This window comes from Anas platyrhynchos, chromosome 4, assembly GCF_047663525.1.
Source record: "Anas platyrhynchos isolate ZD024472 breed Pekin duck chromosome 4, IASCAAS_PekinDuck_T2T, whole genome shotgun sequence".
NCBI lineage: Eukaryota > Metazoa > Chordata > Aves > Anseriformes > Anatidae > Anas > Anas platyrhynchos.
In genome coordinates this window covers 20,705,652-20,719,221 of record NC_092590.1, presented here as the reverse complement: position 1 = coordinate 20,719,221, position 13,570 = coordinate 20,705,652, and the positions used below count along the sequence as shown (strand labels likewise).

At 34.4% G+C, this 13,570-nt stretch overlaps 1 long non-coding RNA gene across 2 annotated transcripts; it reads left to right on the top strand.

Annotated features, from left to right (window-relative positions):
* The first annotated feature begins 259 nt into the window (after positions 1-259).
* LOC119716852 (uncharacterized) lies at positions 260-5,140 on the top strand. Of its 2 annotated transcripts, XR_005265590.2 has the most exons (4): positions 260-304; positions 1,403-1,641; positions 2,345-2,489; positions 3,607-5,140. It is a non-coding gene; the product is annotated as an uncharacterized lncRNA (long non-coding RNA). The 2 variants fall into 2 exon arrangements; XR_011808693.1 differs by having other exon boundaries at positions 1,403-2,489.
* The last annotated feature ends 8,430 nt before the right edge of the window (positions 5,141-13,570 follow it).

The window sequence follows — 13,570 nt, the reverse complement described above, 5'->3', positions numbered from 1 at the left end:
AAATTCTGCAAACCAGCAAATGAGCAGATAACCAGCTTAAAGCGATTTCAGCATGTGTACAAAGCTAGTAAACTGCTTGCTACCAAATTTCACAAACTACTGTACACTCCTTACCTCCTTTTCACAGCAAGCAAAAGAAAAGCTAATTTTTGACTGTGACCCTAAAGAAAGAAAGAAAAAAATGTGAAGGATGGGCTTAATTGGATTGCACCTTCATTCATTTAATTAACCTGCCTGACTTGATCACACCACCCTGCATAGAGCAGAGCTTTGTTTCCTCTTCGGTTCTTTCACCTGATGAAAGGTACCCTTGCACTTTCTTTTCCTGGTTTTAACCTGTTGCTGCAACTGTACTTTCTTTCTAAAAGGTTAAGAAGCCTGTAGTTAGAAGACAGCTTTTGTGTCTTTCCAGTTGCCCTAAATATCTCTCAGTTACTTTGAAGAACAGTTTCTTCATAAGGAGCTGTTTCCTGGTCTATGCAGCAGGAAAGTAAGATCCTTTCATTGCAACAGCTTGAACTTTGCTTTCTTTTCCTTTCTATCAGGTCATGGGCTGAAGCTTTAAAAGGAATCTGTTGGAAATTTTGTGCTAGCTGAGAGCCTAAAGGGCCTTTCTTTATTAAGTGACAGCTAATATAGTAAGAAAGGGATGACTTTTTCATCATCATCATCGTGACAGAAACAGCTGAACAGAGGTTCCCTTCATGGGAGCATAGGTAATGTGTTGTTACTCAAAAGTAGTTAATAGAGGGCTTAAAACCTGTACTGTAGAAATCTTCTGAAGAGTAAAAGCTTGTGTGCGTGAGTTATGCTTCATGCAATATGAGAGTAAGCATGACTACAGCTAGATGCCTGCCTCTAAGGTTCTTCCTGGATTTTTCTTCTAATAAATATTAATGAGTACTTAGAGAACTTATCTGTACAATCATGTGAAAAGACTGTAAAATTTGGGAACTAGTCAAGGAACAAGGTTCCCTTTTAGGGTTTGACAACTGATGATGGATAAGACAGCGTATTTTGGACAGTTTCAGCCTTGCTTGTCGTACTTTTTTTTGATACTTCTTTTTTTTGCAGAGAAAGATCCTGAACTGAAGAAGGATCTTACCTACCAACTTCAGACTGTTATCTTGATAAGCTCTGTCTCTCAGGGTCTCTGCTGGCTGTGCTATATATTAGTTTCTTTGCCTTAGGGAAGTAAAGACATGCATAGTTTTTTTTTTTTGTTGTTGTTGTTGTTTTTTTCAGTTTGAGTACACTGAACCCAGAGAGCTAATGTATGTTGCATAACAGAGCATGATGAATATGTGTAGTGTATTTTTTTTTTGCTGTTGTTGTTTCGACTTGAGAGGGAAACTCCCTTTTTGTTGCAATAATAATTCCCATGTTTATTTACTTGATTTAGGACATGAGCAAGTGGGATAAGAAGAGAGACCTGTGTAGAACATAGGAAGCACGTATTGTTTGCTATCAAGTGCCAAGACTTCCAAATGAAGATTCAGGCTTGAATTATGTCTACTTGAAATATTTGAAGATATTTTCCTACCTGCCTGAGAGTTCCCCTCAGTCCTGGGTGTTCTCTTCTGTGCCCTCACAGGCTTTCAGACATGCTGGGAGTAGTAACCTTCTAAATGACTGTGCAAAGTCAGTGTGTAGTGCCTCTGATTAGATTTGACAGAAAAGGAGGATGGTAGTTGTGGGAAATACCTAGTAAGAGAATGTGAAAAAGAAAGGTTTAATTATTTATTTTTATTATTATTATTTTCCTCCAGAGCCATAAATGCTTATACATGCAGAGCTTTGGTGAATTTAGCAGCTGGTATTCTTCAGTCCTTGGCTGTCTCTTACTCTTTCCACATCTGACTGTCTAAGCAGATTATCAGTCCCACTCTCTTCATATAAAATTGAATTTAATTTGATCTAATGATTCAATGGACCTTTTTATCTATAACATAGAAATCTCCTGGCAGAACAATTTCTTTATGAAGCAAGAAATGACAAAACATTTAAAAAAGAAAGGCTCCTCAGTGCTCTGTAACTTTTTTTTTTTTTTTATAGAGGTCTTACTCATACTTTTCTATTTCAGTGATCTGTTACTGTTCCTCATTTTATTGTGAGCTATATTTTAAAACAAATAATGAGATGACATACTATGAAAAATGCTAATTACTCATGAATTTCTCTTGCTGGACAAGAGCCCTTGAAAACTGATGCTTCAGTAATAAAAAATAGTGTTTGCTTAAAAAAATACACACATAAAACAAACAAATAATAATAATAAAAAAAAAGTTTCAATGGATAGTTCTGAATTTCATGCCATGAAACTCTAAAAACCTATCTTGTTTAGAACTTGAAAGGAAGTTGTAAGCAAGAGACGCATAAAACTTCAGGAGTAAGTGAAACTCTGAATGCTGTCAATAAAACTAAATAACCTGGTGAAGAACTTTAAATGCTACAAAACACTGACACGATGAAGAACATCTGATTATAAGGTAAGTCAGAGAGTTTTAGTGTGCAGCATCATGAGATGTCCTTCTCACAAATCATTCACCATTGTAAAATTAATTCATTGTCATATTGGGTATGTAAGATTTCTAAATCTCTTGGCTTGGGACAATCTAAAGAAGGGAAGGATATTTGTCCACCTTCTCTAAATCTTGAGATTTTGTTGAATGTTTTGAAATTTTATTTGGATTTTTTTTTTTTTTTAAGAAGTAAACTGTAAGTTTGAAATATTTGAAGAATTTAATAACATTTATATTTGTCTCTTATTAGTAGAAATAAAACATTGCTCTGCAATTTCTCATTCTCCTGTGAGAACGTGGAAATAATATGGAAATGTTAAACAAGGAACAAAAGTGCTCCCTTACATACATTCAATAAATTGGGTCGTTCTAGGTGACTGAAACTGAAAGCTGACAGTAAAGACTGAACAAGAATTAGCTAAAATAGTATCAAAAATATGCATTTTTTCCTATAGTAAGCAAAATTTGTTTGGTAATTATTTATTTTTATTTTTAAATAAACATTAATGCTGAGTACTGTAATACTAATTATTCTATTTTCATGTTGTGTGTCTTTATTTTTTTTCCTGAAGTAGAATTTATTCCAGTAACAAAATGTCCCAGCAAGCATGAATTCTTATAGCATTGGATAAAAAAAAAAATCAATAATGAAGTTGATTTCTGATTTCCTAGAAGGCTGCTACATAGTGTCATTTAGATTGTGCTCTGGTTGGAGGAATATTTGTCACTATTGCAGAACTTGTTTTAAGAACAGAACTTGCAATTCAAGAGAACTACTTACTAAAATTGTTGACTTTTAAGAAAAACTCCCCCCATTCTTAACCACATAATATAACTTTGTAAAGAAAATATTTGGATTCATAGAAATGCTCTTTATGTAGGCAGTGATTCTATCTCCCTCTTTTATTTTAAAACAGGTAACTAAATTTCTAAATAATAGTAGATAAGCCTGCAAGCCCTCAGTGATTTGTTAGAAAAGAGCTACTGCTTAGTGATTTTAGACTTTGACTTCTGGACCAAGCTAATGTTTCCTGTTAGTTTGGGCCTCTAAATTTTATTTATTTATTTATTTATTGTCATAAAGTCAGCTGTGGTGATTAGCATCGACGTTGGAGCATCTTGCTTAGCCCAATTCAGAGATGAGCCATCACAATGGAAAACTGCATGCATTCTTGCATCAGTATGGATCATGAAGTTTCATGGTGGTGCTTTTCTTTCTCCTGGATTGTATGGATAAATTTTCCAGCAACCAAGCAACACACAGAGTAACATCTCATCCTGCACTTCCATTTTGGCTTAATACACGTATGTGAAGTGTTTGCATTGGTGTTTCTGTTTGTAGCTTGAAACGCAAAAACTTAAATATATATAAACAGTAAATTATTTGTTAGTATTAGTCTTAAAAATTGCAATTCCTCTGAATAGCAAAACTTCTGTCATTTCAAATTCATTTAATAAAACATTGAGGCTAAATGTGGACAATCTATGCCACTGCCATTCTAGAAATTGAAACTTTGGCCTTTATTAGCTCTGACCAGATATGTGGTCAACAGACAAGAAATAATAATAAAATGCACTACTCTAAATTGTCCCCTTGATTTATTTATTTATTTTTATTATGTGTTATGGTCTCCTGGAAAGATCTTGTGTACTTTCTTCTGTCTTTGGGAAACTGTATAGTAGACAAAATTATGTCAGGACTGTTTTCATGATTGATGTGTAAAGTGCTAACTTTGAGAACCCAAAAAAAACCAACCTTTTGGGATCCCAAAATGATTTTTCTGTGTACACACATGAATGCATTCTTTCATACAAGCTAGCATTTGGAGGAAGTCTGGAAGCTTGTATTATTTCTTTTGTTTCTGTAATAAAGGGCTGTGACATTTAAATATACAGATTACTTGTTTAGTAACCTAAAATAGTGATAGTCTTAAGCCTGGGTTTAATAGCTAATCAGGCTTAATTAAGCCTGGACATCAAAAGAAAGATGCTGTATTCAAAATAATAGATAAACAACCCATATGCACAAAGTAGTGGTAAGTTCTGGAGCTACTCAGTGGATGTTGCTTAGTAATTTTAGAGGAAACATTTTGCTCACTTTTTGGAATAAGTCAGTTAAAGAAATGTAATGGTGTTAAGACTATGACAAATTTAGGGTTGTCTTTGAGGTATGTAAAAGCTGCTTGTGATGCAGCTGGATAGGTTTATGAGGATCTTGGAGATTAATTCAAATAAAAGAAAGATTGTACAACATTCTCTTGGCCCTAAGTAATGGATTATGTGTAGAAAATGTAATGGTGCTGCAACAACAAATAGATCAACTGAGAGAACACCCTTTGCCTGAAGTGTCTTTAAAACTGTGAGTGTGAAGTTGGATGATGAATTGAATAATCTACTTCAAAGGACAGATATATAGTATCTGAATATGAAAAAGCATAAGTGCATGAGAGCATGTCACAGCCATATGTAGTGCTGGCTGCTCACAGTGATAAACAGTTTACTATTGTCTTTGCCACCAACAGACTATGTCAATTTAAAGTCTGATGCTTCTTCTGTCTTATTTATTGGAGTCTGTATACAGTATAACATTTTGCAATGCCAATTGCTTAAGAATAACCCCCCAGAATTCATCTTTGGCTTTATTAAAAAATAAATCTATTGCCTTCAGTTCCTTCAGAAGCAGCTGCAGTCTTTATTTTAGATGCTTGCATGTTTTTGTTGTTTCTGATATGTATAAAATATATGTGTTATTCCAACTTTAATTTCCTTGTGTTTGGAGGACTGAACAGTTTCATTAACATGACAATTTAATGTTCTTCAGAAAGTAACAGAATTCTGTTTGCATAAGGTGCAAATGGAAGCAAAGGTTTATTAAGTCTCTGGCTCCTATTTTTTGTGGATAGAGTCTGAGTGGATTTTTGTGTATGTGCTTTCTGATCAGGACAGGAAATAAAATCAAGCTTCTAATGCTAGATAATTGAAGCCCTTCTAAATTATCAGTTTATACAATGCCAGAACCAGGTTCTTTACATAAGTAGAAGAAAGAATGATTTTAAACACAGAGTGGACTTTCACCTTGTATTGATCATCCTGGTAAAGCTCAACATTTCCTCACAGCATCTCAATATAATTTTCTGCTCTGCATGGTTTAAATTTTTTTTTTTTTAATTATTCATTTTTAAATTATTCTTCAAGTAATCTATCTTTGTCTTGATTCTTTTTCTTTTGTCTTGGGGGATAAGAGTGTGGATTTTGAAACACTCCCTGTTATCTTCAGTTTGCATGCTTCTCTGCCGTGTCCTGCCCCTTGCCACACTTGTTTCATGGTTTTATCAGGTGTGGTTCACGCTGTGAATTATCTAAGAGCATCAAGATGCAACCTGTATGTGCTGCGCAGTAATTCCATTTCAGTCAGCCTAAGCTAAAACCAGATGATGACTCAGGCAAATAATTTTTGAGAAACCATCTTAAACTTATACTGAAATACCAAGGAGAGAAAAAATATTTTTTTGATCTTGGATTTTTTTATTTTTATTTTTATCTGCTTTACTTCACAGGCCTTATTCTCTAAGTTTGAATGCTCTTAATGCCCTTTAAAAGACAAACTTGCGATAGATAGTGATTTTTTTTTTTTCATTCCTATTTCTAACAGTCCAGTGGTCAGGATATTTGCTTTGGGGTAAAAGCAGACATTCAAATCCCTCCTGTAAGTTACACAGTATTTTTATGGAACTTTTCTAAATTACTATGCATTTATATCCACTATAATCCTTATAACTCTTGTGATTGCTCTGGGAATGCTTAACTTCTGATGTGCTGCCAAAGGAAGTCTAAGATGCTTTATCCATCATTTTGCTTAATGGTCTTTTTGTTTACTGTAACATAGGTGCTCTGTGATGCAGTTGTAGTAATGAAGGCAAAAGTATTTCGGGGTATTGTTCCTTTACAGACATACCCCAAATCAATACCAGCATTCCAGTCTTACTGACTGATCCAAACATGTTGCCTGACCATGGGTATTTCATTTTTAAGTATGCAAATACATGTAAAAAGTATTGTAATTGTTCTTTAAGTCAATTTCTTTCATGAGAATGTACGAATTCATTAGAAGTTGGCTGAGTGAATTGCTGTGAAATGTAAATGATTGGTTTTGATCAAAGTAAATATGTTACACCTACCTATTCCTTTGGTGGTTTGAGCTAAACCTTTTATAGGGCAGAGGTGATTCATCATCTTTAATATGTCTCTAAGAGAACTAGGAGCACCATTGAGATCTAGGTTTTTGAGAACTCCAGGCTTTACCAGATCAATGGACTCTTAGGCAAGGTATGTGAATTCCTTGTACCAAATGGTAAACAGAACATTCTGTTCTAAATGTCAAATATATTTTCAGGTTGTAAGCAGTAATCTTTGTGTGTGAAGAAAATAATTTTTAAATTTGGAACAATGGGATATGGACCAACGAATCCACTTTTTTTTTTTTTTTCTTTTTTTAATCAGGAATGAGAGGTAGTAAAGAGAAAGTTGGTGAAACTTCTCTAAACTGTTGGAAAGAAAAGCTCTTAACCAAACTATCTAGGTGCCATAAACTGAGTAAGACTTAAAAAGCTTGTTTTGAAACTCCTGCAAAAAAAGAGACAAGTTTCTGAATTATTACTGTCCCTAGTCAAAGTAATATAAGATTTATGTAACCATTCCAAAATACAAGATGACAACATTCGCGTGAAAGGTGAAAGACCAGTCAAGTAGGCTCTCGTAAACATTAGACACAGTAATTAAAGGCTTTTCAGACAGTGTTTCTTTGTATTAAGGAGTATAGCCTTAGGACTGTGTTTGTAGATGATATTATTTCTGTTGATAATAATTATCAATATTATGCTTAACAAATGTCTCTAAATGTACCAACCAAATAGCTTTGGTGCATACTGTTTTCTGTGTGGATCACATTCATTTGTCTGCTGGTCTGAAACCTTGGTAAATAAACTGATACACCATCTTTGACTAACAGGGGTAGAAGAAAAATTAAACATTTTTTATTTCCCTGGGATCGGAATAAACAGGCTCATGGATCAAGAAGAGAAGTGATGAATAACCTCAAGAACTCCCGAGACTTTAGAGAAACAGGTCTCTCACAGGTTTCTCTACCCAAAAGCTTTCTTCAAGCTTTAAGCCTTCTTTCTTCACTAGATACCTGATGTCTTCCATCAATAAGATCAGCTTTTTATTCTTAAAGACTCATGAACTCTTGTAGATAAGACAGAATAAAGAATTAAAGTTGTTATTTTTTTGTATCTTTGACTGGAAATAGTGGTCCTTTGCTGTTACCTTATTCATGTATATATAAAGCAAATACTATTTAAATAAGAATAAATGAATTATAGTCAGTTGGAAAACTGGTATACTTTACTTGTAAGACTTTATTAATACTTTATCAAATTGGTTTTATTTTGTAATTATGTAAATCACAGTGCCATGGTTCTACAGTGACTTCAACACAGTAACAGAAAATTCTGTTTATTATATATATATTTTTTAAAGTTGTTCTGTTAACATTTCTGGAAAAGGCTTTGCAATGATTAACACATTTCTATGCAGAGGGAAGGAACAATGTTGCTTCATTTATTGTGTGACAGTAAGGTCAGATAATAACTGCCAAAATAATATCTTCCATGATTACAACAAAGCTCTGTTTCCTGCTACAGGTGTGCTATTTCTGCAGAAAGAAAATCCAACAAAGAATTATTCTCTTACTATTGGAAGCATTGAAGTACATGCCTAATTTACAAGAGCTTTTGAAAATCTTTGGCTTTAATAGCAGAACTTGCTTAATTCAGCAGGGATCAAAACTCACAAAGACAGCTTGGTATGTCTTACTAATGTATAAAAATAATTATCTTGAACCAAAGACTCCTATTGCCAAGTATGTTTTTATCATCCTCTTAAAGAAAGAAAAATCTTGCATAGAGAGATGCAGATTTTGGTTGGAAAGTTAGCACACACTTTTCAATAGCCTAGTCTAAGTTGCTTGGATTGCTTTTTCTTCTGTCTCTTTCCTCATTTCTTTATCTCTTCAAGTAATCTACTTCTGTTTTCTTATTTATTAATATTCCACTGTTTATATTTGGAAGAAAGTCTGACTAGTTGTCCAACAATATGCTTCAGGCAACATTCAGACTGCATACTAATGAACTTTGTTTCCTAGAGTTTAAAATTCCTTCAGTTGGTGCCAGGAAATCTCTTTCTTCCCAAGTATTACAAATTCAGTAACATTTTGACTTTCTCCCTTTTTGCTTTCCAATGGTCCATGACCAGAGTTGGAAGCTTTTGCTTACAATCTTTGAGCATTCTGTTCTGTGTTTTGTGGGTGACTGAAAGCTCCATCTATTTTCAGTACTAGACTTCAGATTCTCTTACTGTTTCTTGCTGCTCATAGGCCTACTACTTTCTCTTTCTGATTTGCTTCATTGACAAATTTTGAGGAGGATTTCTTCATTCTCTCTCTCTTTTTTTTTTTTTTTTTTTTTTTTTTTTCCCAAGGTTTCCCTTTAAGAGGAAAAGCAGATAGGACACAAGCTTTTTACAATTTTTTTACAATTGATTTTTAATTTAGTAGATTGTAAGCTTTGAACTCTCCTAACTGTCATAAGATGTGAACCAAATCCTGTGATGTAGTGAGAAGTTGTGTAGATGCTTTATGTAGTGTTGACCTTTTTCTGCCTCGATCCTGCTGGGAGAAAAGGAACCAAAAATTACTACATCATGCTGGAAAAATGCCTACTTACTGTCATTTGTCTAGTGCTGTTTATCTTCCTGATTCACCTTTTTCATAGATAAGAAACTGTAGTTGTGTATTCCTAGAATTGCTGTTAAAGTAAACAAACTTGTTCTGTGTGCTTCTTATCCAAGATAATTGCTAGCTCCAACTGTTAAACTTGTTGAAATTCTAGTGGCAATGGGTGTTGTAAATACTAGCTTTCTAACTAGCTTTCTACAGGGTATGAATGGCAGACTGCTTTTTCTCTTTTCTTTTTTCTTTCTTTTTTTTTTTTTTTTTTTTTTTTGAACATGATGTACTGTTTTTAGGATTTAATGTTAAATCATTGAGTTACTGATTATACACTGTATATAGAATTTTTTAGCTTGATGTAAAACAGATATCAGGAAACATTTCAGAGTAAAAGAGAAGACTGGCAATCTGTTTCTGATTACAAATGATATATAGACTAAGCAAAAAAATATTTTTATAGTTACTAATGCTGCAGATTTTTTATATATTCAAAGTATAAAATATAGCAAGAAGGATAAAATAGGATCTATTCTTTGAATTAATAATACAGTGAATTATAGAAACAACAGAAAAAGAGATTCAATTTCCTTGATCACATCAGGCCAGGTTATGGAGTACTGGAACTAAATAAATCATTGCATCACTGCATCATTGTCAGTGTGACCAGAACTGAATATGATATGCGATCACCTTGTTGTTGATCAATCATTTTTTATTTACCCAAGCATGGTATTTCATGTCTCTGATTTTGTGAGAGTTTACAAAAACAACGTATCTTGATAAAATAATAGTCTTTGGTTTGATCAGTTGCGGTTATAGGATGAATAGTGAAATGGGAAAAGCCAAACACAGAGTGTTTTTTTATTCAGTTGCAGTGTGAAGTTCAGTGAAGACTGAACGTAAATGATTTTTGAGTCTTGCTTCGTCCCCCTGCCTCTCATCTATGGTACAACCAAAGCAATATTTAATTACAAATCTTAAGTAGTTTTGTAATCAGATCATGTTCTTCCACTGAGAATTGTCATAATCTGAAGCCTTCTATGCTGATGTCATGTACATATGTACAGTTAGTGTTTGCATTAAGCACCCATGTGTGTTTTTAATAGCAATAGTGTTTCTTATTAGTGCCACTTTCTGTGAACAAATGCAAAGGTTAAATAAGCAAGAAACATTGAATTCTAGAGTGCCTTCCTTCCTTGAAAGCAAAGGGCTTTATTGATAAACCTTTGCAGCACTTTGTACATTTCCTTCACAAATGAACATCATCAGCTGCTTAGCACCACATAGCTATGCTGGGTGGCAGCTCTGGACAGTAAGTCAAGAGAAAAAGGGAACTAAATATATTTTGGTAACTGAAGTTAGGAAGAATGTAACTAACTTGAGTAACTTTGGTTTTATTTGGAGGTTTCTCTTTTGTTGGGACCAATGTCTTGGTTGTATTCTGGTGAAAGGAGAAACTCCGGCATGGCTGCTGGAGCAAGCTATGCATGTAGGTCTCTTCCATTGGTTCTTGGGGTGCCATATATTTCTCATTTCATCTGGATAAGTGTGAAGTAGTCCCAGTTGTCCAACTCACATTTCATAGTAGTGCTTAACTGAACAGGCAATTTTGCCTTTTTGAAGGTGAATGTTTTTTTCAAATCTTTGAATGGCACTTTCAAATGTAAGAAATGCTTGCTATGAGATGATTTATACTTAGATGCTTACAATTTAATGTGATTTAGCAACAGAAAAGGAATGTATTTTTCTTCAGTCGGGCTGTGCATTCTGTGTTGTCATAGCAACAAGCGTGATGCTGTTTAGTTTCATTTCTGAACCATGTCGAAATACATATTAGTAGAAAGATTAATACTAAAGACTCCCACTCCTTTGTCTCCAAGAGGACACATGAATTTTCTGTTGCAGATCTCTCTCTGAATAACGTCTAATTTTGAAGAGAAAAATAAAACCTGATAATACATATTACCTAAAGTTTTCCCATAATATAATCATCTCTCTTTTCTTTATTTGTAGGCTAATCTTTCCTCAGGACAAATAGCTCTAAGAGGCCACAATAACACTTCTGCATATTAAAATAACATGTTGAACATGCAGGATTACTTTTCTTTAAAGAAAAAAAAAAAGTTTATTTCTCTTTATTAAAGTTTACTGCATTAAAAAGAAAGAGCATTTTAAGGAGATAAGGATTAAAAAAAAAAACACAATAACAACAAAAAAACAGGTTCTTAGAAAATGTTTTGATCTTAATAGCTGTTTGTCCTGCTTTAACAGAAAGGCTTAATACCTCAATTTCATTAAAAGAAAAACTGTGTGTGCTAGAGACAACTCATTATTTTTCTGAAAGTCATTAAAATGTGAAATCACAGTCTCTTTTCTCCTTCTCTTTAGGGGGAAAATACAACCCAAAGTATTTTCACACATTAAATAATCCCTAGTTTCTTCTTAAAATAAAATGAAACATTTAGGGGAACCATGCTGCATTCAAATTCACTATATTTCATAGAACTATAGAATGGTTTGGGTTGGAAATCCAATCTTAAAAAACATCTAGTTCCAAACCCCTGCAATGAGGCAAGGACACCTGCCAGTAGATCATGTTGGATGGTTGTTCTATCCAGCCTGCCCTTGAACACTGCCAAGGACAGGGCATCCACAGCTTCAACAGTTTCAGTGTTTCACCAGATTTCAGCGAGTTCATAGGAACAGGATCCTATGTCTTTGTAGTGCAGATATTAGCTCTGGTAGTCTTATCTACTGGTGTGAGTATGCTTATTTCTTATACTGGTTCCTGTCTTGTTACTGTTGTTAAGATGAGAAATAATAGAGCAGGCCATTTCAAGACAACTGTTTACATCAAAGAAAAACAGCTTTTAACCTTGTACAGGGCTGACACTTGCACAGCTTCCATGTTGATTATTATTATATTTATGTATTTTTATGGTCATGCTTATAAGATTTGGCTGCCTGTGATTTCCCTCATAAGTGTGTAGTCATTGTCTCCCTCTTGACTATGAAGCTGATAACCTTAATAGTACAAATAATCTCTTTGTGTGTGTCTGGATAGGACTGTGTCAGGCCCTAATGCTTAGGGAAATTGTAAAGAAAAATGGTGTTTTTGGAATTATCCCTCTGTGAGCGTATCCTTGCTGCTATTGTCAATTAATGGACTGGGGATTTCCTGAATTCCATGGTGGAAGGCCACCTCTAGTACATAATAACATCCTATGGACTTATATCCATAAAAATGTGGACCTTTCAGACCTCTTTTATATTTTTGACATGCAGATCATCCTGTGGTTGTGTTTTGTAAATTAGTTAGGTATTGCATGGGGAAAAAGTACTGCTTCCTTTTGGTTTAAACCAAAGACTGATTTCTATTTCCATACTTTCTGGGTGACCTTGGCAAATCACTGTGGACTAAATACAAAATGGGACTCAAATGCCTCTGTTATAGACACCATAATATTTGCTCTGACTCACAGAAGCCAGAAAGTCAATCTGTTTAAAGTGCTTGCACTTCCAGGATATGGCCATTCTTCAAATAAGTGAAACAAACAAACAAAAATTAAGTAAGAGATGAGGTGTCTCCAGTTGTCTAGAGGAGAATTTTTCAGTTAGAAAGGCTAATGTGCTGGCAGCTGAATATTGCCAGTTTCCAGGCTCAAGTGTCCGACAAATCCGGTTCTGCTAATATGTTTTACATTATTGGATTTTCTCCTGTATTTTGAATTCCAAATCCTAAAAACTTGAGTGGACCTCAGAAACCTGGTTTCTGATCACAAGTGTACTACAAATCATTGAAGCACACAGAGTCCCTTACCGTGCAGGTGTAGCATTTGTGTAGAGCACCTAAGGTAGATATGTATTTACTTGGGGCATTCTGAAGAATTCCGTAGCACACAAAAACATCTATTTTCACTTCTCTTAGTACAATTGGAAACAGCCTTACAAGTTTAAATTGTAAGATCATTGGTCTGTGAAATAAATCTGGTGTACATATATATACACATACTTTTTTGTTATTGAAAAAGAGTGGGGGTCCTATTCCTCAGAATCTCTCAGAAATCCCCCAGTTTTTCAGTAAGTTCTGTGCACAGCGAGACTTGTCCTTCTGCCCTTTTTCTGGTTACATTGAAATTGTCTTCACCTGTTTGTCTTTGCTCCAGTATTTGCACCTAACAAAGCCTCTTTATTGATGTGGTTCTGCTTGGACCCACCACGCAGCGTATAGCTTTGGGTACTCTGTTTTTCTGTAGCTACA